The sequence below is a fragment of the Castor canadensis genome, chromosome 10 (genome assembly GCF_047511655.1).
Source record: "Castor canadensis chromosome 10, mCasCan1.hap1v2, whole genome shotgun sequence".
Lineage (NCBI taxonomy): Eukaryota > Metazoa > Chordata > Mammalia > Rodentia > Castoridae > Castor > Castor canadensis.
In genome coordinates, this window is record NC_133395.1 from 87063621 (window position 1) to 87087570 (window position 23950).

The 23950-nt window shown below is 67.7% G+C and overlaps 11 non-coding genes across 11 annotated transcripts; all 11 read right to left on the bottom strand.

The window, feature by feature from the left end:
* Positions 1-304: 304 nt before the first annotated feature.
* Positions 305-423, bottom strand: LOC141412816 (5S ribosomal RNA). The gene has a single exon (XR_012437658.1). It is a non-coding gene; the product is annotated as a 5S ribosomal RNA (ribosomal RNA).
* A 2145-nt stretch (positions 424-2568) lies between these two features.
* LOC141413424 (5S ribosomal RNA) lies at positions 2569-2687 on the bottom strand. Its single transcript, XR_012438216.1, has one exon. It is a non-coding gene; the product is annotated as a 5S ribosomal RNA (ribosomal RNA).
* Positions 2688-4832: 2145 nt separating this feature from the next.
* LOC141412568 (5S ribosomal RNA) lies at positions 4833-4951 on the bottom strand. The gene has a single exon (XR_012437410.1). It is a non-coding gene; the product is annotated as a 5S ribosomal RNA (ribosomal RNA).
* A 2145-nt stretch (positions 4952-7096) lies between these two features.
* LOC141413425 (5S ribosomal RNA) lies at positions 7097-7215 on the bottom strand. Its single transcript, XR_012438217.1, has one exon. It is a non-coding gene; the product is annotated as a 5S ribosomal RNA (ribosomal RNA).
* A 2145-nt stretch (positions 7216-9360) lies between these two features.
* On the bottom strand, positions 9361-9479 carry LOC141412340 (5S ribosomal RNA). Its single transcript, XR_012437178.1, has one exon. It is a non-coding gene; the product is annotated as a 5S ribosomal RNA (ribosomal RNA).
* Positions 9480-11624: 2145 nt separating this feature from the next.
* On the bottom strand, positions 11625-11743 carry LOC141412569 (5S ribosomal RNA). The gene has a single exon (XR_012437411.1). It is a non-coding gene; the product is annotated as a 5S ribosomal RNA (ribosomal RNA).
* Positions 11744-13885: 2142 nt separating this feature from the next.
* Positions 13886-14004, bottom strand: LOC141412817 (5S ribosomal RNA). The gene has a single exon (XR_012437659.1). It is a non-coding gene; the product is annotated as a 5S ribosomal RNA (ribosomal RNA).
* Positions 14005-16149: 2145 nt separating this feature from the next.
* On the bottom strand, positions 16150-16268 carry LOC141413426 (5S ribosomal RNA). Its single transcript, XR_012438218.1, has one exon. It is a non-coding gene; the product is annotated as a 5S ribosomal RNA (ribosomal RNA).
* A 2145-nt stretch (positions 16269-18413) lies between these two features.
* On the bottom strand, positions 18414-18532 carry LOC141413427 (5S ribosomal RNA). The gene has a single exon (XR_012438219.1). It is a non-coding gene; the product is annotated as a 5S ribosomal RNA (ribosomal RNA).
* A 2145-nt stretch (positions 18533-20677) lies between these two features.
* Positions 20678-20796, bottom strand: LOC141413428 (5S ribosomal RNA). Its single transcript, XR_012438220.1, has one exon. It is a non-coding gene; the product is annotated as a 5S ribosomal RNA (ribosomal RNA).
* Positions 20797-22957: 2161 nt separating this feature from the next.
* On the bottom strand, positions 22958-23076 carry LOC141412766 (5S ribosomal RNA). Its single transcript, XR_012437608.1, has one exon. It is a non-coding gene; the product is annotated as a 5S ribosomal RNA (ribosomal RNA).
* Between the last annotated feature and the right edge of the window lie 874 nt (positions 23077-23950).

Below are 23950 nucleotides of genomic sequence, written 5' to 3' on the forward strand. Positions count from 1 at the left end.
CCCCGCCCGCCTGGAGGGCAGTTGGGGAGCGGTCCCCAACGTGGCCTGGGACCAACCTCGCTGGTGACCCGGGTCGCGGGCGCGCGCCCCAGGAGAGTGTGGGGAGGGGAGAGTATTCGGGGACGTAGCTGTGAGGATTCGGTGTGCGTGGGTCTGGAGGGTGGCCCGGACGGGGTCGGGGTCGTGGTCACGGTGGGTCGTTGTGGTGGTGGTGGTGGTGGTGGTGCTGGGGGTGGTGGTGGTGGGGGGGGGTGGTGGCGAAGTCCCCGAAGACAAAAGGAGCAGCGAGGGAGGGAGGAGCAAAAGCCTACAGCACCCGGTATTCCCAGGCGTTCTCCCATCCAAGTACTAACCAGGCCCGACCCTGCTTAGCTTCCGAGATCAGACGAGATCGGGCGCGTTCAGGGTGGTATGGCCGTAGACGCTAGCCGCCGCCTCCGGGAGCCCCAAGAGCCTGCCGAGGGCCCCGGCGTGCGTCTCCACGCTGCTCTCCTGGCACGGCTGGGAGTCCGGGTGGGGGCTGGCAGCCCGGGGCCAGCGGCCAGAGGCCCCGCGCGCCTGCTCGGGCAGCCGGTCTCGCCCAGGTGGCCGCTGGGTGGCTTTCTTCCCGAGGTGTCCTGCTGCCAGGACGAGGGTCAAGTTTTCTCGGGGGAAAATTTCTCAGTGCTCTCGGGCGCTTGTTCTTCTGGGAATGTCCACTGCTGTGGCCAAGGCGGGGGACGCACAGCTCGGGCCAGGGCAAGCAGCCGCCCTCCTCCGTCGCCTCCTGGAGCCGTATCCTTGGGTGGGTGCGTGGCTCCCAGCGGAGGTCTCGGGGACCCTTCCGGTCCTCTTCGTCCGGAAAGCGACACTGCCCCTCCAGCCCATCAGGAAAACGGCAGCCGCGCCCTTCGCCGACCCGCTCCGCCCTCCTCCACACTCAGGGCCTGGGGCTGCGGGGCTGAATCGTGAGGCTTTCCAGCCCAGGACTTCACCTCTGGCCCCTTTCACACCTGGGATCTTGGGAAGAAGAAACAAAACCAAACACAGCCAAAGCCATCTCCTCCGACCCGGGGCCCCTCCACATCCCTTCCGATCCCGGGTTCCTGCCGGCCTCCCGGGGCGTTTCTCCCAGGCAGGCCTTCGCGGCCACTACACGGGGCTGAGCACTCGAGTCCTCGGGCGTCACGGGGCCCGCGGCCACGCCAAGCACGCACGACTCCCGGGTCTCGTCTGCTCCTGGGTGCCCTGGGCCTCTTCCCTGTGCCGCTGCTGGGTCTTGTGCCCCTGCTTGGCCTCCATCAGACCCGGCCCCGTGCTACGCGGCCACGTGCTACAGGATCGTGCCAGCAGAACTGGCCCTGGCTGAGCCCCGTACCCACCCTCCTGCCATCCCTGGCCCTGCTAGCAAATGGCAGAGATCCTCTGGCCTCCGAGCCCAGACAAAAATCCTGATGCAGATGGCCGAGGGGCCGCAAACCAAGGCTTCGCTTGTTCCCGCTCAGGCCCCAGCCATACCCTCTTGTCCTTCGGCTGCTCGTGTGTGGGGTGGGGGAGAGGAGGGTGCGTCCCCGTGCGTGCGTGCGTGGTCTGGGTGTCTCTGCGTGGTGTGTGTGTGTGTGTGTGTGTGTGTTAGATGCCGTGCCTGGTGTAGGTGGGGAAGAGCAAGCCCTCACGCACAGAGCCCCATCACACACTGGGGCCGGGCCGAGGGGGTCAATCTGCTCGGCCTGATTGCGTTGGGCATACATTGCAGAAGGTGGGTTTTCCAAGGCGGAGCAGAGGGTCCCGGCACCTGAGGTTGTCCACGGGGAGAATGTCTGTTGCACGGGGGCAAGCGGTCCCTTCCGTCGTGCCCAAGCCCATGTGACCCCGAAGGCCAGGTGGCCCCGGTCCTTGAGCTGACTGAGGAGTGCTTTGAGACCCGGAGGGTGGCACAGGCGACTGGGCGCCAGCGGCGGCCCTCCCTCCCTTTGAGCGGGACGGGGAGCTGCCGCTGGCATCCGGAGCTGTGGCGGCCTGCCCCCTCTGTCCCTGTGACCGCAGGCTCTGCCGTGGGAGGCGGGATCCCACGTAGAGGTCGCGCGCTGGCTGCCCTGTCTTGGGTTGAGCGACGGAGCGCGACGTGGAGCAGCACCCGACTGAGGCTCCCTGCTTCTCTGTCCCCTGGCGTCTTGCCCTGGACCCAGTGCACCACCTTGTGGCGAGCCCAGGTGTGGCGCGTCCCGCTGTGGGGCCCGCTGGGGTGCAGGACCCACTTTCTCATGGCTTCCGCACGTCCCTCCCCGCCCGCCTGGAGGGCAGTTGGGGAGCGGTCCCAAACGTGGCCTGGGACCAACCTCGCTGGTGACCCGTGTCGCGGGCGCGCGCCCCAGGAGAGTGTGGGGAGGGGAGAGGATTCGGGGACGTAGCTGTGAGGATTCGGTGTGCGTGGGTCTGGCGGGTGGCCCGGACGGGGTCGGGGTCGTGGTCACGGTGGGTCGTTGTGGTGGTGGTGGTGGTGGTGGTGCTGGGGGTGGTGGTGGTGGTGGGGGGCGTGGTGGCGAAGTCCCCGAAGACAAAAGGAGCAGCGAGGGAGGGAGGAGCAAAAGCCTACAGCACCCGGTATTCCCAGGCGGTCTCCCATCCAAGTACTAACCAGGCCCGACCCTGCTTAGCTTCCGAGATCAGACGAGATCGGGCGCGTTCAGGGTGGTATGGCCGTAGACGCTAGCCGCCGCCTCCGGGAGCCCCAAGAGCCTGCCGAGGGCCCCGGCGTGCGTCTCCACGCTGCTCTCCTGGCAAGGCTGGGAGTCCGGGTGGGGGCTGGCAGCCCGGGGCCAGCGGCCAGAGGCCCCGCGCGCCTGCTCGGGCAGCCGGTCTCGCCCAGGTGGCCGCTGGGTGGCTTTCTTCCCGAGGTGTCCTGCTGCCAGGACGAGGGTCAAGTTTTCTCGGGGGAAAATTTCTCAGTGCTCTCGGGCGCTTGTTCTTCTGGGAATGTCCACTGCTGTGGCCAAGGCGGGGGACGCACAGCTCGGGCCAGGGCAAGCAGCCGCCCTCCTCCGTCGCCTCCTGGAGCCGTATCCTTGGGTGGGTGCGTGGCTCCCAGCGGAGGTCTCGGGGACCCTTCCGGTCCTCTTCGTCCGGAAAGCGCCACTGCCCCTCCAGCCCATCAGGAAAACGGCAGCCGCGCCCTTCGCCGACCCGCTCCGCCCTCCTCCACACTCAGGGCCTGGGGCTGCGGGGCTGAATCGTGAGGCTTTCCAGCCCAGGACTTCACCTCTGGCCCCTTTCACACCCGGGATCTTGGGAAGAAGAAACAAAACCAAACACAGCCAAAGCCATCTCCTCCGACCCGGGGCCCCTCCACATCCCTTCCGATCCCGGGTTCCTGCCGGCCTCCCGGGGCGTTTCTCCCAGGCAGGCCTTCGCGGCCACTACACGGGGCTGAGCACTCGAGTCCTCGGGCGTCACGGGGCCCGCGGCCACGCCAAGCACGCACGACTCCCGGGTCTCGTCTGCTCCTGGGTGCCCTGGGCCTCTTCCCTGTGCCGCTGCTGGGTCTTGTGCCCCTGCTTGGCCTCCTTCAGACCCGGCCCCGTGCTACGCGGCCACGTGCTACAGGATCGTGCCAGCAGAACTGGCCCTGGCTGAGCCCCGTACCCACCCTCCTGCCATCCCTGGCCCTGCTAGCAAATGGCAGAGATCCTCTGGCCTCCGAGCCCAGACAAAAATCCTGATGCAGTTGGCCGAGGGGCCGCAAACCAAGGCTTCGCTTGTTCCCGCTCAGGCCCCAGCCATACCCTCTTGTCCTTCGGCTGCTCGTGTGTGGGGTGGGGGAGAGGAGGGTGCGTCCCCGTGCGTGCGTGCGTGGTCTGGGTGTCTCTGCGTGGTGTGTGTGTGTGTGTGTGTGTGTGTTAGATGCCGTGCCTGGTGTAGGTGGGGAAGAGCAAGCCCTCACGCACAGAGCCCCATCACACACTGGGGCCGGGCCGAGGGGGTCAATCTGCTCGGCCTGATTGCGTTGGGCATACATTGCAGAAGGTGGGTTTTCCAAGGCGGAGCAGAGGGTCCCGGCACCTGAGGTTGTCCACGGGGAGAATGTCTGTTGCACGGGGGCAAGCGGTCCCTTCCGTCGTGCCCAAGCCCATGTGACCCCGAAGGCCAGGTGGCCCCGGTCCTTGAGCTGACTGAGGAGTGCTTTGAGACCCGGAGGGTGGCACAGGCGACTGGGCGCCAGCGGCGGCCCTCCCTCCCTTTGAGAGGGACGGGGAGCTGCCGCTGGCATCCGGAGCTGTGGCGGCCTGCCCCCTCTGTCCCTGTGACCGCAGGCTCTGCCGTGGGAGGCGGGATCCCACGTAGAGGTCGCGCGCTGGCTGCCCTGTCTTGGGTTGAGCGACGGAGCGCGACGTGGAGCAGCACCCGACTGAGGCTCCCTGCTTCTCTGTCCCCTGGCGTCTTGCCCTGGACCCAGTGCACCACCTTGTGGCGAGCCCAGGTGTGGCGCGTCCCGCTGTGGGGCCCGCTGGGGTGCAGGACCCACTTTCTCATGGCTTCCGCACGTCCCTCCCCGCCCGCCTGGAGGGCAGTTGGGGAGCGGTCCCCAACGTGGCCTGGGACCAACCTCGCTGGTGACCCGTGTCGCGGGCGTGCGCCCCAGGAGAGTGTGGGGAGGGGAGAGGATTCGGGGACGTAGCTGTGAGGATTCGGTGTGCGTGGGTCTGGCGGGTGGCCCGGACGGGGTCGGGGTCGTGGTCACGGTGGGTCGTTGTGGTGGTGGTGGTGGTGGTGGTGCTGGGGGTGGTGGTGGTGGTGGGGGGGGTGGTGGCGAAGTCCCCGAAGACAAAAGGAGCAGCGAGGGAGGGAGGAGCAAAAGCCTACAGCACCCGGTATTCCCAGGCGGTCTCCCATCCAAGTACTAACCAGGTCCGACCCTGCTTAGCTTCCGAGATCAGACGAGATCGGGCGCGTTCAGGGTGGTATGGCCGTAGACGCTAGCCGCCGCCTCCGGGAGCCCCAAGAGCCTGCCGAGGGCCCCGGCGTGCGTCTCCACGCTGCTCTCCTGGCACGGCTGGGAGTCCGGGTGGGGGCTGGCAGCCCGGGGCCAGCGGCCAGAGGCCCCGCGCGCCTGCTCGGGCAGCCGGTCTCGCCCAGGTGGCCGCTGGGTGGCTTTCTTCCCGAGGTGTCCTGCTGCCAGGACGAGGGTCAAGTTTTCTCGGGGGAAAATTTCTCAGTGCTCTCGGGCGCTTGTTCTTCTGGGAATGTCCACTGCTGTGGCCAAGGCGGGGGACGCACAGCTCGGGCCAGGGCAAGCAGCCGCCCTCCTCCGTCGCCTCCTGGAGCCGTATCCTTGGGTGGGTGCGTGGCTCCCAGCGGAGGTCTCGGGGACCCTTCCGGTCCTCTTCGTCCGGAAAGCGACACTGCCCCTCCAGCCCATCAGGAAAACGGCAGCCGCGCCCTTCGCCGACCCGCTCCGCCCTCCTCCACACTCAGGGCCTGGGGCTGCGGGGCTGAATCGTGAGGCTTTCCAGCCCAGGACTTCACCTCTGGCCCCTTTCACACCCGGGATCTTGGGAAGAAGAAACAAAACCAAACACAGCCAAAGCCATCTCCTCCGACCCGGGGCCCCTCCACATCCCTTCCGATCCCGGGTTCCTGCCGGCCTCCCGGGGCGTTTCTCCCAGGCAGGCCTTCGCGGCCACTACACGGGGCTGAGCACTCGAGTCCTCGGGCGTCACGGGGCCCGCGGCCACGCCAAGCACGCACGACTCCCGGGTCTCGTCTGCTCCTGGGTGCCCTGGGCCTCTTCCCTGTGCCGCTGCTGGGTCTTGTGCCCCTGCTTGGCCTCCATCAGACCCGGCCCCGTGCTACGCGGCCACGTGCTACAGGATCGTGCCAGCAGAACTGGCCCTGGCTGAGCCCCGTACCCACCCTCCTGCCATCCCTGGCCCTGCAAGCAAATGGCAGAGATCCTCTGGCCTCCGAGCCCAGACAAAAATCCTGATGCAGATGGCCGAGGGGCCGCAAACCAAGGCTTCGCTTGTTCCCGCTCAGGCCCCAGCCATACCCTCTTGTCCTTCGGCTGCTCGTGTGTGGGGTGGGGGAGAGGAGGGTGCGTCCCCGTGCGTGCGTGCGTGGTCTGGGTGTCTCTGCGTGGTGTGTGTGTGTGTGTGTGTGTGTGTTAGATGCCGTGCCTGGTGTAGGTGGGGAAGAGCAAGCCCTCACGCACAGAGCCCCATCACACACTGGGGCCGGGCCGAGGGGGTCAATCTGCTCGGCCTGATTGCGTTGGGCATACATTGCAGAAGGTGGGTTTTCCAAGGCGGAGCAGAGGGTCCCGGCACCTGAGGTTGTCCACGGGGAGAATGTCTGTTGCACGGGGGCAAGCGGTCCCTTCCGTCGTGCCCAAGCCCATGTGACCCCGAAGGCCAGGTGGCCCCGGTCCTTGAGCTGACTGAGGAGTGCTTTGAGACCCGGAGGGTGGCACAGGCGACTGGGCGCCAGCGGCGGCCCTCCCTCCCTTTGAGCGGGACGGGGAGCTGCCGCTGGCATCCGGAGCTGTGGCGGCCTGCCCCCTCTGTCCCTGTGACCGCAGGCTCTGCCGTGGGAGGCGGGATCCCACGTAGAGGTCGCGCGCTGGCTGCCCTGTCTTGGGTTGAGCGACGGAGCGCGACATGGAGCAGCACCCGACTGAGGCTCCCTGCTTCTCTGTCCCCTGGCGTCTTGCCCTGGACCCAGTGCACCACCTTGTGGCGAGCCCAGGTGTGGCGCGTCCCGCTGTGGGGCCCGCTGGGGTGCAGGACCCACTTTCTCATGGCTTCCGCACGTCCCTCCCCGCCCGCCTGGAGGGCAGTTGGGGAGCGGTCCCCAACGTGGCCTGGGACCAACCTCGCTGGTGACCCGTGTCGTGGGCGTGCGCCCCAGGAGAGTGTGGGGAGGGGAGAGGATTCGGGGACGTAGCTGTGAGGATTCGGTGTGCGTGGGTCTGGCGGGTGGCCCGGACGGGGTCGGGGTCGTGGTCACGGTGGGTCGTTGTGGTGGTGGTGGTGGTGGTGGTGCTGGGGGTGGTGGTGGTGGTGGGGGGGGTGGTGGCGAAGTCCCCGAAGACAAAAGGAGCAGCGAGGGAGGGAGGAGCAAAAGCCTACAGCACCCGGTATTCCCAGGCGGTCTCCCATCCAAGTACTAACCAGGCCCGACCCTGCTTAGCTTCCGAGATCAGACGAGATCGGGCGCGTTCAGGGTGGTATGGCCGTAGACGCTAGCCGCCGCCTCCGGGAGCCCCAAGAGCCTGCCGAGGGCCCCGGCGTGCGTCTCCACGCTGCTCTCCTGGCACGGCTGGGAGTCCGGGTGGGGGCTGGCAGCCCGGGGCCAGCGGCCAGAGGCCCCGCGCGCCTGCTCGGGCAGCCGGTCTCGCCCAGGTGGCCGCTGGGTGGCTTTCTTCCCGAGGTGTCCTGCTGCCAGGACGAGGGTCAAGTTTTCTCGGGGGAAAATTTCTCAGTGCTCTCGGGCGCTTGTTCTTCTGGGAATGTCCACTGCTGTGGCCAAGGCGGGGGACGCACAGCTCGGGCCAGGGCAAGCAGCCGCCCTCCTCCGTCGCCTCCTGGAGCCGTATCCTTGGGTGGGTGCGTGGCTCCCAGCGGAGGTCTCGGGGACCCTTCCGGTCCTCTTCGTCCGGAAAGCGCCACTGCCCCTCCAGCCCATCAGGAAAACGGCAGCCGCGCCCTTCGCCGACCCGCTCCGCCCTCCTCCACACTCAGGGCCTGGGGCTGCGGGGCTGAATCGTGAGGCTTTCCAGCCCAGGACTTCACCTCTGGCCCCTTTCACACCCGGGATCTTGGGAAGAAGAAACAAAACCAAACACAGCCAAAGCCATCTCCTCCGACCCGGGGCCCCTCCACATCCCTTCCGATCCCGGGTTCCTGCCGGCCTCCCGGGGCGTTTCTCCCAGGCAGGCCTTCGCGGCCACTACACGGGGCTGAGCACTCGAGTCCTCGGGCGTCACGGGGCCCGCGGCCACGCCAAGCACGCACGACTCCCGGGTCTCGTCTGCTCCTGGGTGCCCTGGGCCTCTTCCCTGTGCCGCTGCTGGGTCTTGTGCCCCTGCTTGGCCTCCTTCAGACCCGGCCCCGTGCTACGCGGCCACGTGCTACAGGATCGTGCCAGCAGAACTGGCCCTGGCTGAGCCCCGTACCCACCCTCCTGCCATCCCTGGCCCTGCTAGCAAATGGCAGAGATCCTCTGGCCTCCGAGCCCAGACAAAAATCCTGATGCAGTTGGCCGAGGGGCCGCAAACCAAGGCTTCGCTTGTTCCCGCTCAGGCCCCAGCCATACCCTCTTGTCCTTCGGCTGCTCGTGTGTGGGGTGGGGGAGAGGAGGGTGCGTCCCCGTGCGTGCGTGCGTGGTCTGGGTGTCTCTGCGTGGTGTGTGTGTGTGTGTGTGTGTGTGTTAGATGCCGTGCCTGGTGTAGGTGGGGAAGAGCAAGCCCTCACGCACAGAGCCCCATCACACACTGGGGCCGGGCCGAGGGGGTCAATCTGCTCGGCCTGATTGCGTTGGGCATACATTGCAGAAGGTGGGTTTTCCAAGGCGGAGCAGAGGGTCCCGGCACCTGAGGTTGTCCACGGGGAGAATGTCTGTTCCACGGGGGCAAGCGGTCCCTTCCGTCGTGCCCAAGCCCATGTGACCCCGAAGGCCAGGTGGCCCCGGTCCTTGAGCTGACTGAGGAGTGCTTTGAGACCCGGAGGGTGGCACAGGCGACTGGGCGCCAGCGGCGGCCCTCCCTCCCTTTGAGCGGGACGGGGAGCTGCCGCTGGCATCCGGAGCTCTGGCGGCCTGCGCCCTCTGTCCCTGTGACCGCAGGCTCTGCCGTGGGAGGCGGGATCCCACGTAGAGGTCGCGCGCTGGCTGCCCTGTCTTGGGTTGAGCGACGGAGCGCGACGTGGAGCAGCACCCGACTGAGGCTCCCTGCTTCTCTGTCCCCTGGCGTCTTGCCCTGGACCCAGTGCACCACCTTGTGGCGAGCCCAGGTGTGGCGCGTCCCGCTGTGGGGCCCGCTGGGGTGCAGGAACCACTTTCTCATGGCTTCCGCACGTCCCTCCCCGCCCGCCTGGAGGGCAGTTGGGGAGCGGTCCCAAACGTGGCCTGGGACCAACCTCGCTGGTGACCCGTGTCGCGGGCGCGCGCCCCAGGAGAGTGTGGGGAGGGGAGAGGATTCGGGGACGTAGCTGTGAGGATTCGGTGTGCGTGGGTCTGGCGGGTGGCCCGGACGGGGTCGGGGTCGTGGTCACGGTGGGTCGTTGTGGTGGTGGTGGTGGTGGTGGTGCTGGGGGTGGTGGTGGTGGTGGGGGGCGTGGTGGCGAAGTCCCCGAAGACAAAAGGAGCAGCGAGGGAGGGAGGAGCAAAAGCCTACAGCACCCGGTATTCCCAGGCGGTCTCCCATCCAAGTACTAACCAGGCCCGACCCTGCTTAGCTTCCGAGATCAGACGAGATCGGGCGCGTTCAGGGTGGTATGGCTGTAGACGCTAGCCGCCGCCTCCGGGAGCCCCAAGAGCCTGCCGAGGGCCCCGGCGTGCGTCTCCACGCTGCTCTCCTGGCATGGCTGGGAGTCCGGGTGGGGGCTGGCAGCCCGGGGCCAGCGGCCAGAGGCCCCGCGCGCCTGCTCGGGCAGCCGGTCTCGCCCAGGTGGCCGCTGGGTGGCTTTCTTCCCGAGGTGTCCTGCTGCCAGGACGAGGGTCAAGTTTTCTCGGGGGAAAATTTCTCAGTGCTCTCGGGCGCTTGTTCTTCTGGGAATGTCCACTGCTGTGGCCAAGGCGGGGGACGCACAGCTCGGGCCAGGGCAAGCAGCCGCCCTCCTCCGTCGCCTCCTGGAGCCGTATCCTTGGGTGGGTGCGTGGCTCCCAGCGGAGGTCTCGGGGACCCTTCCGGTCCTCTTCGTCCGGAAAGCGCCACTGCCCCTCCAGCCCATCAGGAAAACGGCAGCCGCGCCCTTCGCCGACCCGCTCCGCCCTCCTCCACACTCAGGGCCTGGGGCTGCGGGGCTGAATCGTGAGGCTTTCCAGCCCAGGACTTCACCTCTGGCCCCTTTCACACCCGGGATCTTGGGAAGAAGAAACAAAACCAAACACAGCCAAAGCCATCTCCTCCGACCCGGGGCCCCTCCACATCCCTTCCGATCCCGGGTTCCTGCCGGCCTCCCGGGGCGTTTCTCCCAGGCAGGCCTTCGCGGCCACTACACGGGGCTGAGCACTCGAGTCCTCGGGCGTCACGGGGCCCGCGGCCACGCCAAGCACGCACGACTCCCGGGTCTCGTCTGCTCCTGGGTGCCCTGGGCCTCTTCCCTGTGCCGCTGCTGGGTCTTGTGCCCCTGCTTGGCCTCCTTCAGACCCGGCCCCGTGCTACGCGGCCACGTGCTACAGGATCGTGCCAGCAGAACTGGCCCTGGCTGAGCCCCGTACCCACCCTCCTGCCATCCCTGGCCCTGCTAGCAAATGGCAGAGATCCTCTGGCCTCCGAGCCCAGACAAAAATCCTGATGCAGTTGGCCGAGGGGCCGCAAACCAAGGCTTCGCTTGTTCCCGCTCAGGCCCCAGCCATACCCTCTTGTCCTTCGGCTGCTCGTGTGTGGGGTGGGGGAGAGGAGGGTGCGTCCCCGTGCGTGCGTGCGTGGTCTGGGTGTCTCTGCGTGGTGTGTGTGTGTGTGTGTGTGTGTGTTAGATGCCGTGCCTGGTGTAGGTGGGGAAGAGCAAGCCCTCACGCACAGAGCCCCATCACACACTGGGGCCGGGCCGAGGGGGTCAATCTGCTCGGCCTGATTGCGTTGGGCATACATTGCAGAAGGTGGGTTTTCCAAGGCGGAGCAGAGGGTCCCGGCACCTGAGGTTGTCCACGGGGAGAATGTCTGTTGCACGGGGGCAAGCGGTCCCTTCCGTCGTGCCCAAGCCCATGTGACCCCGAAGGCCAGGTGGCCCCGGTCCTTGAGCTGACTGAGGAGTGCTTTGAGACCCGGAGGGTGGCACAGGCGACTGGGCGCCAGCGGCGGCCCTCCCTCCCTTTGAGAGGGACGGGGAGCTGCCGCTGGCATCCGGAGCTGTGGCGGCCTGCCCCCTCTGTCCCTGTGACCGCAGGCTCTGCCGTGGGAGGCGGGATCCCACGTAGAGGTCGCGCGCTGGCTGCCCTGTCTTGGGTTGAGCGACGGAGCGCGACGTGGAGCAGCACCCGACTGAGGCTCCCTGCTTCTCTGTCCCCTGGCGTCTTGCCCTGGACCCAGTGCACCACCTTGTGGCGAGCCCAGGTGTGGCGCGTCCCGCTGTGGGGCCCGCTGGGGTGCAGGACCCACTTTCTCATGGCTTCCGCACGTCCCTCCCCGCCCGCCTGGAGGGCAGTTGGGGAGCGGTCCCCAACGTGGCCTGGGACCAACCTCGCTGGTGACCCGTGTCGCGGGCGTGCGCCCCAGGAGAGTGTGGGGAGGGGAGAGGATTCGGGGACGTAGCTGTGAGGATTCGGTGTGCGTGGGTCTGGCGGGTGGCCCGGACGGGGTCGGGGTCGTGGTCACGGTGGGTCGTTGTGGTGGTGGTGGTGGTGGTGGTGCTGGGGGTGGTGGTGGTGGTGGGGGGGGTGGTGGCGAAGTCCCCGAAGACAAAAGGAGCAGCGAGGGAGGGAGGAGCAAAAGCCTACAGCACCCGGTATTCCCAGGCGGTCTCCCATCCAAGTACTAACCAGGTCCGACCCTGCTTAGCTTCCGAGATCAGACGAGATCGGGCGCGTTCAGGGTGGTATGGCCGTAGACGCTAGCCGCCGCCTCCGGGAGCCCCAAGAGCCTGCCGAGGGCCCCGGCGTGCGTCTCCACGCTGCTCTCCTGGCACGGCTGGGAGTCCGGGTGGGGGCTGGCAGCCCGGGGCCAGCGGCCAGAGGCCCCGCGCGCCTGCTCGGGCAGCCGGTCTCGCCCAGGTGGCCGCTGGGTGGCTTTCTTCCCGAGGTGTCCTGCTGCCAGGACGAGGGTCAAGTTTTCTCGGGGGAAAATTTCTCAGTGCTCTCGGGCGCTTGTTCTTCTGGGAATGTCCACTGCTGTGGCCAAGGCGGGGGACGCACAGCTCGGGCCAGGGCAAGCAGCCGCCCTCCTCCGTCGCCTCCTGGAGCCGTATCCTTGGGTGGGTGCGTGGCTCCCAGCGGAGGTCTCGGGGACCCTTCCGGTCCTCTTCGTCCGGAAAGCGACACTGCCCCTCCAGCCCATCAGGAAAACGGCAGCCGCGCCCTTCGCCGACCCGCTCCGCCCTCCTCCACACTCAGGGCCTGGGGCTGCGGGGCTGAATCGTGAGGCTTTCCAGCCCAGGACTTCACCTCTGGCCCCTTTCACACCCGGGATCTTGGGAAGAAGAAACAAAACCAAACACAGCCAAAGCCATCTCCTCCGACCCGGGGCCCCTCCACATCCCTTCCGATCCCGGGTTCCTGCCGGCCTCCCGGGGCGTTTCTCCCAGGCAGGCCTTCGCGGCCACTACACGGGGCTGAGCACTCGAGTCCTCGGGCGTCACGGGGCCCGCGGCCACGCCAAGCACGCACGACTCCCGGGTCTCGTCTGCTCCTGGGTGCCCTGGGCCTCTTCCCTGTGCCGCTGCTGGGTCTTGTGCCCCTGCTTGGCCTCCTTCAGACCCGGCCCCGTGCTACGCGGCCACGTGCTACAGGATCGTGCCAGCAGAACTGGCCCTGGCTGAGCCCCGTACCCACCCTCCTGCCATCCCTGGCCCTGCTAGCAAATGGCAGAGATCCTCTGGCCTCCGAGCCCAGACAAAAATCCTGATGCAGTTGGCCGAGGGGCCGCAAACCAAGGCTTCGCTTGTTCCCGCTCAGGCCCCAGCCATACCCTCTTGTCCTTCGGCTGCTCGTGTGTGGGGTGGGGGAGAGGAGGGTGCGTCCCCGTGCGTGTGTGCGTGGTCTGGGTGTCTCTGCGTGGTGTGTGTGTGTGTGTGTGTGTGTGTTAGATGCCGTGCCTGGTGTAGGTGGGGAAGAGCAAGCCCTCACGCACAGAGCCCCATCACACACTGGGGCCGGGCCGAGGGGGTCAATCTGCTCGGCCTGATTGCGTTGGGCATACATTGCAGAAGGTGGGTTTTCCAAGGCGGAGCAGAGGGTCCCGGCACCTGAGGTTGTCCACGGGGAGAATGTCTGTTCCACGGGGGCAAGCGGTCCCTTCCGTCATGCCCAAGCCCATGTGACCCCGAAGGCCAGGTGGCCCCGGTCCTTGAGCTGACTGAGGAGTGCTTTGAGACCCGGAGGGTGGCACAGGCGTCTGGGCGCCAGCGGCGGCCCTCCCTCCCTTTGAGCGGGACGGGGAGCTGCCGCTGGCATCCGGAGCTCTGGCGGCCTGCGCCCTCTGTCCCTGTGACCGCAGGCTCTCCGTGGGAGGCGGGATCCCACGTAGAGGTCGCACGCTGGCTGCCCTGTCTTGGGTTGAGCGACGGAGCGCGACGTGGAGCAGCACCCGACTGAGGCTCCCTGCTTCTCTGTCCCCTGGCGTCTTGCCCTGGACCCAGTGCACCACCTTGTGGCGAGCCCAGGTGTGGCACGTCCCGCTGTGGGGCCCGCTGGGGTGCAGGACCCACTTTCTCATGGCTTCCGCACGTCCCTCCCCGCCCGCCTGGAGGGCAGTTGGGGAGCGGTCCCCAACGTGGCCTGGGACCAACCTCGCTGGTGACCCGGGTCGCGGGCGCGCGCCCCAGGAGAGTGTGGGGAGGGGAGAGTATTCGGGGACGTAGCTGTGAGGATTCGGTGTGCGTGGGTCTGGAGGGTGGCCCGGACGGGGTCGGGGTCGTGGTCACGGTGGGTCGTTGTGGTGGTGGTGGTGGTGGTGGTGCTGGGGGTGGTGGTGGTGGGGGGGGGTGGTGGCGAAGTCCCCGAAGACAAAAGGAGCAGCGAGGGAGGGAGGAGCAAAAGCCTACAGCACCCGGTATTCCCAGGCGTTCTCCCATCCAAGTACTAACCAGGCCCGACCCTGCTTAGCTTCCGAGATCAGACGAGATCGGGCGCGTTCAGGGTGGTATGGCCGTAGACGCTAGCCGCCGCCTCCGGGAGCCCCAAGAGCCTGCCGAGGGCCCCGGCGTGCGTCTCCACGCTGCTCTCCTGGCACGGCTGGGAGTCCGGGTGGGGGCTGGCAGCCCGGGGCCAGCGGCCAGAGGCCCCGCGCGCCTGCTCGGGCAGCCGGTCTCGCCCAGGTGGCCGCTGGGTGGCTTTCTTCCCGAGGTGTCCTGCTGCCAGGACGAGGGTCAAGTTTTCTCGGGGGAAAATTTCTCAGTGCTCTCGGGCGCTTGTTCTTCTGGGAATGTCCACTGCTGTGGCCAAGGCGGGGGACGCACAGCTCGGGCCAGGGCAAGCAGCCGCCCTCCTCCGTCGCCTCCTGGAGCCGTATCCTTGGGTGGGTGCGTGGCTCCCAGCGGAGGTCTCGGGGACCCTTCCGGTCCTCTTCGTCCGGAAAGCGCCACTGCCCCTCCAGCCCATCAGGAAAACGGCAGCCGCGCCCTTCGCCGACCCGCTCCGCCCTCCTCCACACTCAGGGCCTGGGGCTGCGGGGCTGAATCGTGAGGCTTTCCAGCCCAGGACTTCACCTCTGGCCCCTTTCACACCTGGGATCTTGGGAAGAAGAAACAAAACCAAACACAGCCAAAGCCATCTCCTCCGACCCGGGGCCCCTCCACATCCCTTCCGATCCCGGGTTCCTGCCGGCCTCCCGGGGCGTTTCTCCCAGGCAGGCCTTCGCGGCCACTACACGGGGCTGAGCACTCGAGTCCTCGGGCGTCACGGGGCCCGCGGCCACGCCAAGCACGCACGACTCCCGGGTCTCGTCTGCTCCTGGGTGCCCTGGGCCTCTTCCCTGTGCCGCTGCTGGGTCTTGTGCCCCTGCTTGGCCTCCATCAGACCCGGCCCCGTGCTACGCAGCCACGTGCTACAGGATCGTGCCAGCAGAACTGGCCCTGGCTGAGCCCCGTACCCACCCTCCTGCCATCCCTGGCCCTGCTAGCAAATGGCAGAGATCCTCTGGCCTCCGAGCCCAGACAAAAATCCTGATGCAGATGGCCGAGGGGCCGCAAACCAAGGCTTCGCTTGTTCCCGCTCAGGCCCCAGCCATACCCTCTTGTCCTTCGGCTGCTCGTGTGTGGGGTGGGGGAGAGGAGGGTGCGTCCCCGTGCGTGCGTGCGTGGTCTGGGTGTCTCTGCGTGGTGTGTGTGTGTGTGTGTGTGTGTGTTAGATGCCGTGCCTGGTGTAGGTGGGGAAGAGCAAGCCCTCACGCACAGAGCCCCATCACACACTGGGGCCGGGCCGAGGGGGTCAATCTGCTCGGCCTGATTGCGTTGGGCATACATTGCAGAAGGTGGGTTTTCCAAGGCGGAGCAGAGGGTCCCGGCACCTGAGGTTGTCCACGGGGAGAATGTCTGTTGCACGGGGGCAAGCGGTCCCTTCCGTCGTGCCCAAGCCCATGTGACCCCGAAGGCCAGGTGGCCCCGGTCCTTGAGCTGACTGAGGAGTGCTTTGAGACCCGGAGGGTGGCACAGGCGACTGGGCGCCAGCGGCGGCCCTCCCTCCCTTTGAGCGGGACGGGGAGCTGCCGCTGGCATCCGGAGCTGTGGCGGCCTGCCCCCTCTGTCCCTGTGACCACAGGCTCTGCCGTGGGAGGCGGGATCCCACGTAGAGGTCGCGCGCTGGCTGCCCTGTCTTGGGTTGAGCGACGGAGCGCGACGTGGAGCAGCACCCGACTGAGGCTCCCTGCTTCTCTGTCCCCTGGCGTCTTGCCCTGGACCCAGTGCACCACCTTGTGGCGAGCCCAGGTGTGGCGCGTCCCGCTGTGGGGCCCGCTGGGGTGCAGGACCCACTTTCTCATGGCTTCCGCACGTCCCTCCCCGCCCGCCTGGAGGGCAGTTGGGGAGCGGTCCCCAACGTGGCCTGGGACCAACCTCGCTGGTGACCCGTGTCGCGGGCGCGCGCCCCAGGAGAGTGTGGGGAGGGGAGAGGATTCGGGGACGTAGCTGTGAGGATTCGGTGTGCGTGGGTCTGGCGGGTGGCCCGGACGGGGTCGGGGTCGTGGTCACGGTGGGTCGTTGTGGTGGTGGTGGTGGTGGTGGTGCTGGGGGTGGTGGTGGTGGTGGGGGGCGTGGTGGCGAAGTCCCCGAAGACAAAAGGAGCAGCGAGGGAGGGAGGAGCAAAAGCCTACAGCACCCGGTATTCCCAGGCGGTCTCCCATCCAAGTACTAACCAGGCCCGACCCTGCTTAGCTTCCGAGATCAGACGAGATCGGGCGCGTTCAGGGTGGTATGGCCGTAGACGCTAGCCGCCGCCTCCGGGAGCCCCAAGAGCCTGCCGAGGGCCCCGGCGTGCGTCTCCACGCTGCTCTCCTGGCACGGCTGGGAGTCCGGGTGGGGGCTGGCAGCCCGGGGCCAGCGGCCAGAGGCCCCGCGCGCCTGCTCGGGCAGCCGGTCTCGCCCAGGTGGCCGCTGGGTGGCTTTCTTCCCGAGGTGTCCTGCTGCCAGGACGAGGGTCAAGTTTTCTCGGGGGAAAATTTCTCAGTGCTCTCGGGCGCTTGTTCTTCTGGGAATGTCCACTGCTGTGGCCAAGGCGGGGGACGCACAGCTCGGGCCAGGGCAAGCAGCCGCCCTCCTCCGTCGCCTCCTGGAGCCGTATCCTTGGGTGGGTGCGTGGCTCCCAGCGGAGGTCTCGGGGACCCTTCCGGTCCTCTTCGTCCGGAAAGCGACACTGCCCCTCCAGCCCATCAGGAAAACGGCAGCCGCGCCCTTCGCCGACCCGCTCCGCCCTCCTCCACACTCAGGGCCTGGGGCTGCGGGGCTGAATCGTGAGGCTTTCCAGCCCAGGACTTCACCTCTGGCCCCTTTCACACCCGGGATCTTGGGAAGAAGAAACAAAACCAAACACAGCCAAAGCCATCTCCTCCGACCCGGGGCCCCTCCACATCCCTTCCGATCCCGGGTTCCTGCCGGCCTCCCGGGGCGTTTCTCCCAGGCAGGCCTTCGCGGCCACTACACGGGGCTGAGCACTCGAGTCCTCGGGCGTCACGGGGCCCGCGGCCACGCCAAGCACGCACGACTCCCGGGTCTCGTCTGCTCCTGGGTGCCCTGGGCCTCTTCCCTGTGCCGCTGCTGGGTCTTGTGCCCCTGCTTGGCCTCCTTCAGACCCGGCCCCGTGCTACGCGGCCACGTGCTACAGGATCGTGCCAGCAGAACTGGCCCTGGCTGAGCCCCGTACCCACCCTCCTGCCATCCCTGGCCCTGCTAGCAAATGGCAGAGATCCTCTGGCCTCCGAGCCCAGACAAAAATCCTGATGTAGTTGGCCGAGGGGCCGCAAACCAAGGCTTCGCTTGTTCCCGCTCAGGCCCCAGCCATACCCTCTTGTCCTTCGGCTGCTCGTGTGTGGGGTGGGGGAGAGGAGGGTGCGTCCCCGTGCGTGCGTGCGTGGTCTGGGTGTCTCTGCGTGGTGTGTGTGTGTGTGTGTGTGTGTGTTAGATGCCGTGCCTGGTGTAGGTGGGGAAGAGCAAGCCCTCACGCACAGAGCCCCATCACACACTGGGGCCGGGCCGAGGGGGTCAATCTGCTCGGCCTGATTGCGTTGGGCATACATTGCAGAAGGTGGGTTTTCCAAGGCGGAGCAGAGGGTCCCGGCACCTGAGGTTGTCCACGGGGAGAATGTCTGTTGCACGGGGGCAAGCGGTCCCTTCCGTCGTGCCCAAGCCCATGTGACCCCGAAGGCCAGGTGGCCCCGGTCCTTGAGCTGACTGAGGAGTGCTTTGAGACCCGGAGGGTGGCACAGGCGACTGGGCGCCAGCGGCGGCCCTCCCTCCCTTTGAGCGGGACGGGGAGCTGCCGCTGGCATCCGGAGCTCTGGCGGCCTGCGCCCTCTGTCCCTGTGACCGCAGGCTCTGACGTGGGAGGCGGGATCCCACGTAGAGGTCGCGCGCTGGCTGCCCTGTCTTGGGTTGAGCGACGGAGCACGACGTGGAGCAGCACCCGACTGAGGCTCCCTGCTTCTCTGTCCCCTGGCGTCTTGCCCTGGACCCAGTGCACCACCTTGTGGCGAGCCCAGGTGTGGCGCGTCCCGCTGTGGGGCCCGCTGGGGTGCAGGAACCACTTTCTCATGGCTTCCGCACGTCCCTCCCCGCCCGCCTGGAGGGCAGTTGGGGAGCGGTCCCCAACGTGGCCTGGGACCAAACTCGCTGGTGACCCGTGTCGCGGGCGCGCGCCCCAGGAGAGTGTGGGGAGGGGAGAGGATTCGGGGACGTAGCTGTGAGGATTCGGTGTGCGTGGGTCTGGCGGGTGGCCCGGACGGGGTCGGGGTCGTGGTCACGGTGGGTCGTTGTGGTGGTGGTGGTGGTGGTGGTGCTGGGGGTGGTGGTGGTGGTGGGGGGCGTGGTGGCGAAGTCCCCGAAGACAAAAGGAGCAGCGAGGGAGGGAGGAGCAAAAGCCTACAGCACCCGGTATTCCCAGGCGGTCTCCCATCCAAGTACTAACCAGGCCCGACCCTGCTTAGCTTCCGAGATCAGACGAGATCGGGCGCGTTCAGGGTGGTATGGCCGTAGACGCTAGCCGCCGCCTCCGGGAGCCCCAAGAGCCTGCCGAGGGCCCCGGCGTGCGTCTCCACGCTGCTCTCCTGGCATGGCTGGGAGTCCGGGTGGGGGCTGGCAGCCCGGGGCCAGCGGCCAGAGGCCCCGCGCGCCTGCTCGGGCAGCCGGTCTCGCCCAGGTGGCCGCTGGGTGGCTTTCTTCCCGAGGTGTCCTGCTGCCAGGACGAGGGTCAAGTTTTCTCGGGGGAAAATTTCTCAGTGCTCTCGGGCGCTTGTTCTTCTGGGAATGTCCACTGCTGTGGCCAAGGCGGGGGACGCACAGCTCGGGCCAGGGCAAGCAGCCGCCCTCCTCCGTCGCCTCCTGGAGCCGTATCCTTGGGTGGGTGCGTGGCTCCCAGCGGAGGTCTCGGGGACCCTTCCGGTCCTCTTCGTCCGGAAAGCGACACTGCCCCTCCAGCCCATCAGGAAAACGGCAGCCGCGCCCTTCGCCGACCCGCTCCGCCCTCCTCCACACTCAGGGCCTGGGGCTGCGGGGCTGAATCGTGAGGCTTTCCAGCCCAGGACTTCACCTCTGGCCCCTTTCACACCCGGGATCTTGGGAAGAAGAAACAAAACCAAACACAGCCAAAGCCATCTCCTCCGACCCGGGGCCCCTCCACATCCCTTCCGATCCCGGGTTCCTGCCGGCCTCCCGGGGCGTTTCTCCCAGGCAGGCCTTCGCGGCCACTACACGGGGCTGAGCACTCAAGTCCTCGGGCGTCACGGGGCCCGCGGCCACGCCAAGCACGCACGACTCCCGGGTCTCGTCTGCTCCTGGGTGCCCTGGGCCTCTTCCCTGTGCCGCTGCTGGGTCTTGTGCCCCTGCTTGGCCTCCTTCAGACCCGGCCCCGTGCTACGCGGCCACGTGCTACAGGATCGTGCCAGCAGAACTGGCCCTGGCTGAGCCCCGTACCCACCCTCCTGCCATCCCTGGCCCTGCTAGCAAATGGCAGAGATCCTCTGGCCTCCGAGCCCACCCAGACAAAAATCCTGATGCAGTTGGCCGAGGGGCCGCAAACCAAGGCTTCGCTTGTTCCCGCTCAGGCCCCAGCCATACCCTCTTGTCCTTCGGCTGCTCGTGTGTGGGGTGGGGGAGAGGAGGGTGCGTCCCCGTGCGTGCGTGCGTGGTCTGGGTGTCTCTGCGTGGTGTGTGTGTGTGTGTGTGTGTGTGTTAGATGCCGTGCCTGGTGTAGGTGGGGAAGAGCAAGCCCTCACGCACAGAGCCCCATCACACACTGGGGCCGGGCCGAGGGGGTCAATCTGCTCGGCCTGATTGCGTTGGGCATACATTGCAGAAGGTGGGTTTTCCAAGGCGGAGCAGAGGGTCCCGGCACCTGAGGTTGTCCACGGGGAGAATGTCTGTTCCACGGGGGCAAGCGGTCCCTTCCGTCGTGCCCAAGCCCATGTGACCCCGAAGGCCAGGTGGCCCCGGTCCTTGAGCTGACTGAGGAGTGCTTTGAGACCCGGAGGGTGGCACAGGCGACTGGGCGCCAGCGGCGGCCCTCCCTCCCTTTGAGCGGGACGGGGAGCTGCCGCTGGCATCCGGAGCTCTGGCGGCCTGCGCCCTCTGTCCCTGTGACCGCAGGCTCTGCCGTGGGAGGCGGGATCCCACGTAGAGGTCGCGCGCTGGCTGCCCTGTCTTGGGTTGAGCGACGGAGGGCGACGTGGAGCAGCACCCGACTGAGGCTCCCTGCTTCTCTGTCCCCTGGCGTCTTGTCCTGGACCCAGTGCACCACCTTGTGGCGAGCCCAGGTGTGGCGCGTCCCGCTGTGGGGCCCGCTGGGGTGCAGGACCCACTTTCTCATGGCTTCCGCACGTCCCTCCCCGCCCGCCTGGAGGGCAGTTGGGGAGCGGTCCCCAACGTGGCCTGGGACCAACCTCGCTGGTGACCCGTGTCGCGGGCGCGCGCCCCAGGAGAGTGTGGGGAGGGGAGAGGATTCGGGGACGTAGCTGTGAGGATTCGGTGTGCGTGGGTCTGGCGGGTGGCCCGGACGGGGTCGGGGTCGTGGTCACGGTGGGTCGTTGTGGTGGTGGTGGTGGTGGTGCTGGGGGTGGTGGTGGTGGGGGGGGGGTGGTGGCGAAGTCCCCGAAGACAAAAGGAGCAGCGAGGGAGGGAGGAGCAAAAGCCTACAGCACCCGGTATTCCCAGGCGGTCTCCCATCCAAGTACTAACCAGGCCCGACCCTGCTTAGCTTCCGAGATCAGACGAGATCGGGCGCGTTCAGGGTGGTATGGCCGTAGACGCTAGCCGCCGCCTCCGGGAGCCCCAAGAGCCTGCCGAGGGCCCCGGCGTGCGTCTCCACGCTGCTCTCCTGGCACGGCTGGGAGTCCGGGTGGGGGCTGGCAGCCCGGGGCCAGCGGCCAGAGGCCCCGCGCGCCTGCTCGGGCAGCCGGTCTCGCCCAGGTGGCCGCTGGGTGGCTTTCTTCCCGAGGTGTCCTGCTGCCAGGACGAGGGTCAAGTTTTCTCGGGGGAAAATTTCTCAGTGCTCTCGGGCGCTTGTTCTTCTGGGAATGTCCACTGCTGTGGCCAAGGCGGGGGACGCACAGCTCGGGCCAGGGCAAGCAGCCGCCCTCCTCCGTCGCCTCCTGGAGCCGTATCCTTGGGTGGGTGCGTGGCTCCCAGCGGAGGTCTCGGGGACCCTTCCGGTCCTCTTCGTCCGGAAAGCGACACTGCCCCTCCAGCCCATCAGGAAAACGGCAGCCGCGCCCTTCGCCGACCCGCTCCGCCCTCCTCCACACTCAGGGCCTGGGGCTGCGGGGCTGAATCGTGAGGCTTTCCAGCCCAGGACTTCACCTCTGGCCCCTTTCACACCCGGGATCTTGGGAAGAAGAAACAAAACCAAACACAGCCAAAGCCATCTCCTCCGACCCGGGGCCCCTCCACATCCCTTCCGATCCCGGGTTCCTGCCGGCCTCCCGGGGCGTTTCTCCCAGGCAGGCCTTCGCGGCCACTACACGGGGCTGAGCACTCGAGTCCTCGGGCGTCACGGGGCCCGCGGCCACGCCAAGCACGCACGACTCCCGGGTCTCGTCTGCTCCTGGGTGCCCTGGGCCTCTTCCCTGTGCCGCTGCTGGGTCTTGTGCCCCTGCTTGGCCTCCTTCAGACCCGGCCCCGTGCTACGCGGCCACGTGCTACAGGATCGTGCCAGCAGAACTGGCCCTGGCTGAGCCCCGTACCCACCCTCCTGCCATCCCTGGCCCTGCTAGCAAATGGCAGAGATCCTCTGGCCTCCGAGCCCAGACAAAAATCCTGATGCAGTTGGCCGAGGGGCCGCAAACCAAGGCTTCGCTTGTTCCCGCTCAGGCCCCAGCCATACCCTCTTGTCCTTCGGCTGCTCGTGTGTGGGGTGGGGGAGAGGAGGGTGCGTCCCCGTGCGTGCGTGCGTGGTCTGGGTGTCTCTGCGTGGTGTGTGTGTGTGTGTGTGTGTGTGTGTGTGTGTGTGTGTGTTAGATGCCGTGCCTGGTGTAGGTGGGGAAGAGCAAGCCCTCACGCACAGAGCCCCATCACACACTGGGGCCGGGCCGAGGGGGTCAATCTGCTCGGCCTGATTGCGTTGGGCATACATTGCAGAAGGTGGGTTTTCCAAGGCGGAGCAGAGGGTCCCGGCACCTGAGGTTGTCCACGGGGAGAATGTCTGTTCCACGGGGGCAAGCGGTCCCTTCCGTCGTGCCCAAGCCCATGTGACCCCGAAGGCCAGGTGGCCCCGGTCCTTGAGCTGACTGAGGAGTGCTTTGAGACCCGGAGGGTGGCACAGGCGACTGGGCGCCAGCGGCGGCCCTCCCTCCCTTTGAGCGGGACGGGGAGCTGCCGCTGGCATCCGGAGCTCTGGCGGCCTGCGCCCTCTGTCCCTGTGACCGCAGGCTCTGCCGTGGGAGGCGGGATCCCACGTAGAGGTCGCGCGCTGGCTGCCCTGTCTTGGGTTGAGCGACGGAGCGCGACGTGGAGCAGCACCCGACTGAGGCTCCCTGCTTCTCTGTCCCCTGGCGTCTTGCCCTGGACCCAGTGCACCACCTTGTGGCGAGCCCAGGTGTGGCGCGTCCCGCTGTGGGGCCCGCTGGGGTGCAGGACCCACTTTCTCATGGCTTCCGCACGTCCCTCCCCGCCCGCCTGGAGGGCAGTTGGGGAGCGGTCCCCAACGTGGCCTGGGACCAACCTCGCTGGTGACCCGTGTCGCGGGCGCGCGCCCCAGGAGAGTGTGGGGAGGGGAGAGGATTCGGGGACGTAGCTGTGAGGATTCGGTGTGCGTGGGTCTGGCGGGTGGCCCGGACGGGGTCGGGGTCGTGGTCACGGTGGGTCGTTGTGGTGGTGGTGGTGTTGGTGGTGCTGGGGGTGGTGGTGGTGGTGGGGGGGGTGGTGGCGAAGTCCCCGAAGACAAAAGGAGCAGCGAGGGAGGGAGGAGCAAAAGCCTACAGCACCCGGTATTCCCAGGCGGTCTCCCATCCAAGTACTAACCAGGCCCGACCCTGCTTAGCTTCCGACATCAGACGAGATCGGGCGCGTTCAGGGTGGTATGGCCGTAGACGCTAGCCGCCGCCTCCGGGAGCCCCAAGAGCCTGCCGAGGGCCCCGGCGTGCGTCTCCACGCTGCTCTCCTGGCACGGCTGGGAGTCCGGGTGGGGGCTGGCAGCCCGGGGCCAGCGGCCAGAGGCCCCGCGCGCCTGCTCGGGCAGCCGGTCTCGCCCAGGTGGCCGCTGGGTGGCTTTCTTCCCGAGGTGTCCTGCTGCCAGGACGAGGGTCAAGTTTTCTCGGGGGAAAATTTCTCAGTGCTCTCGGGCGCTTGTTCTTCTGGGAATGTCCACTGCTGTGGCCAAGGCGGGGGACGCACAGCTCGGGCCAGGGCAAGCAGCCGCCCTCCTCCGTCGCCTCCTGGAGCCGTATCCTTGGGTGGGTGCGTGGCTCCCAGCGGAGGTCTCGGGGACCCTTCCGGTCCTCTTCGTCCGGAAAGCGCCACTGCCCCTCCAGCCCATCAGGAAAACGGCAGCCGCGCCCTTCGCCGACCCGCTCCGCCCTCCTCCACACTCAGGGCCTGGGGCTGCGGGGCTGAATCGTGAGGCTTTCCAGCCCAGGACTTCACCTCTGGCCCCTTTCACACCCGGGATCTTGGGAAGAAGAAACAAAACCAAACACAGCCAAAGCCATCTCCTCCGACCCGGGGCCCCTCCACATCCCTTCCGATCCCGGGTTCCTGCCGGCCTCCCGGGGCGTTTCTCCCAGGCAGGCCTTCGCGGCCACTACACGGGGCTGAGCACTCGAGTCCTCGGGCGTCACGGGGCCCGCGGCCACGCCAAGCACGCACGACTCCCGGGTCTCGTCTGCTCCTGGGTGCCCTGGGCCTCTTCCCTGTGCCGCTGCTGGGTCTTGTGCCCCTGCTTGGCCTCCTTCAGACCCGGCCCCGTG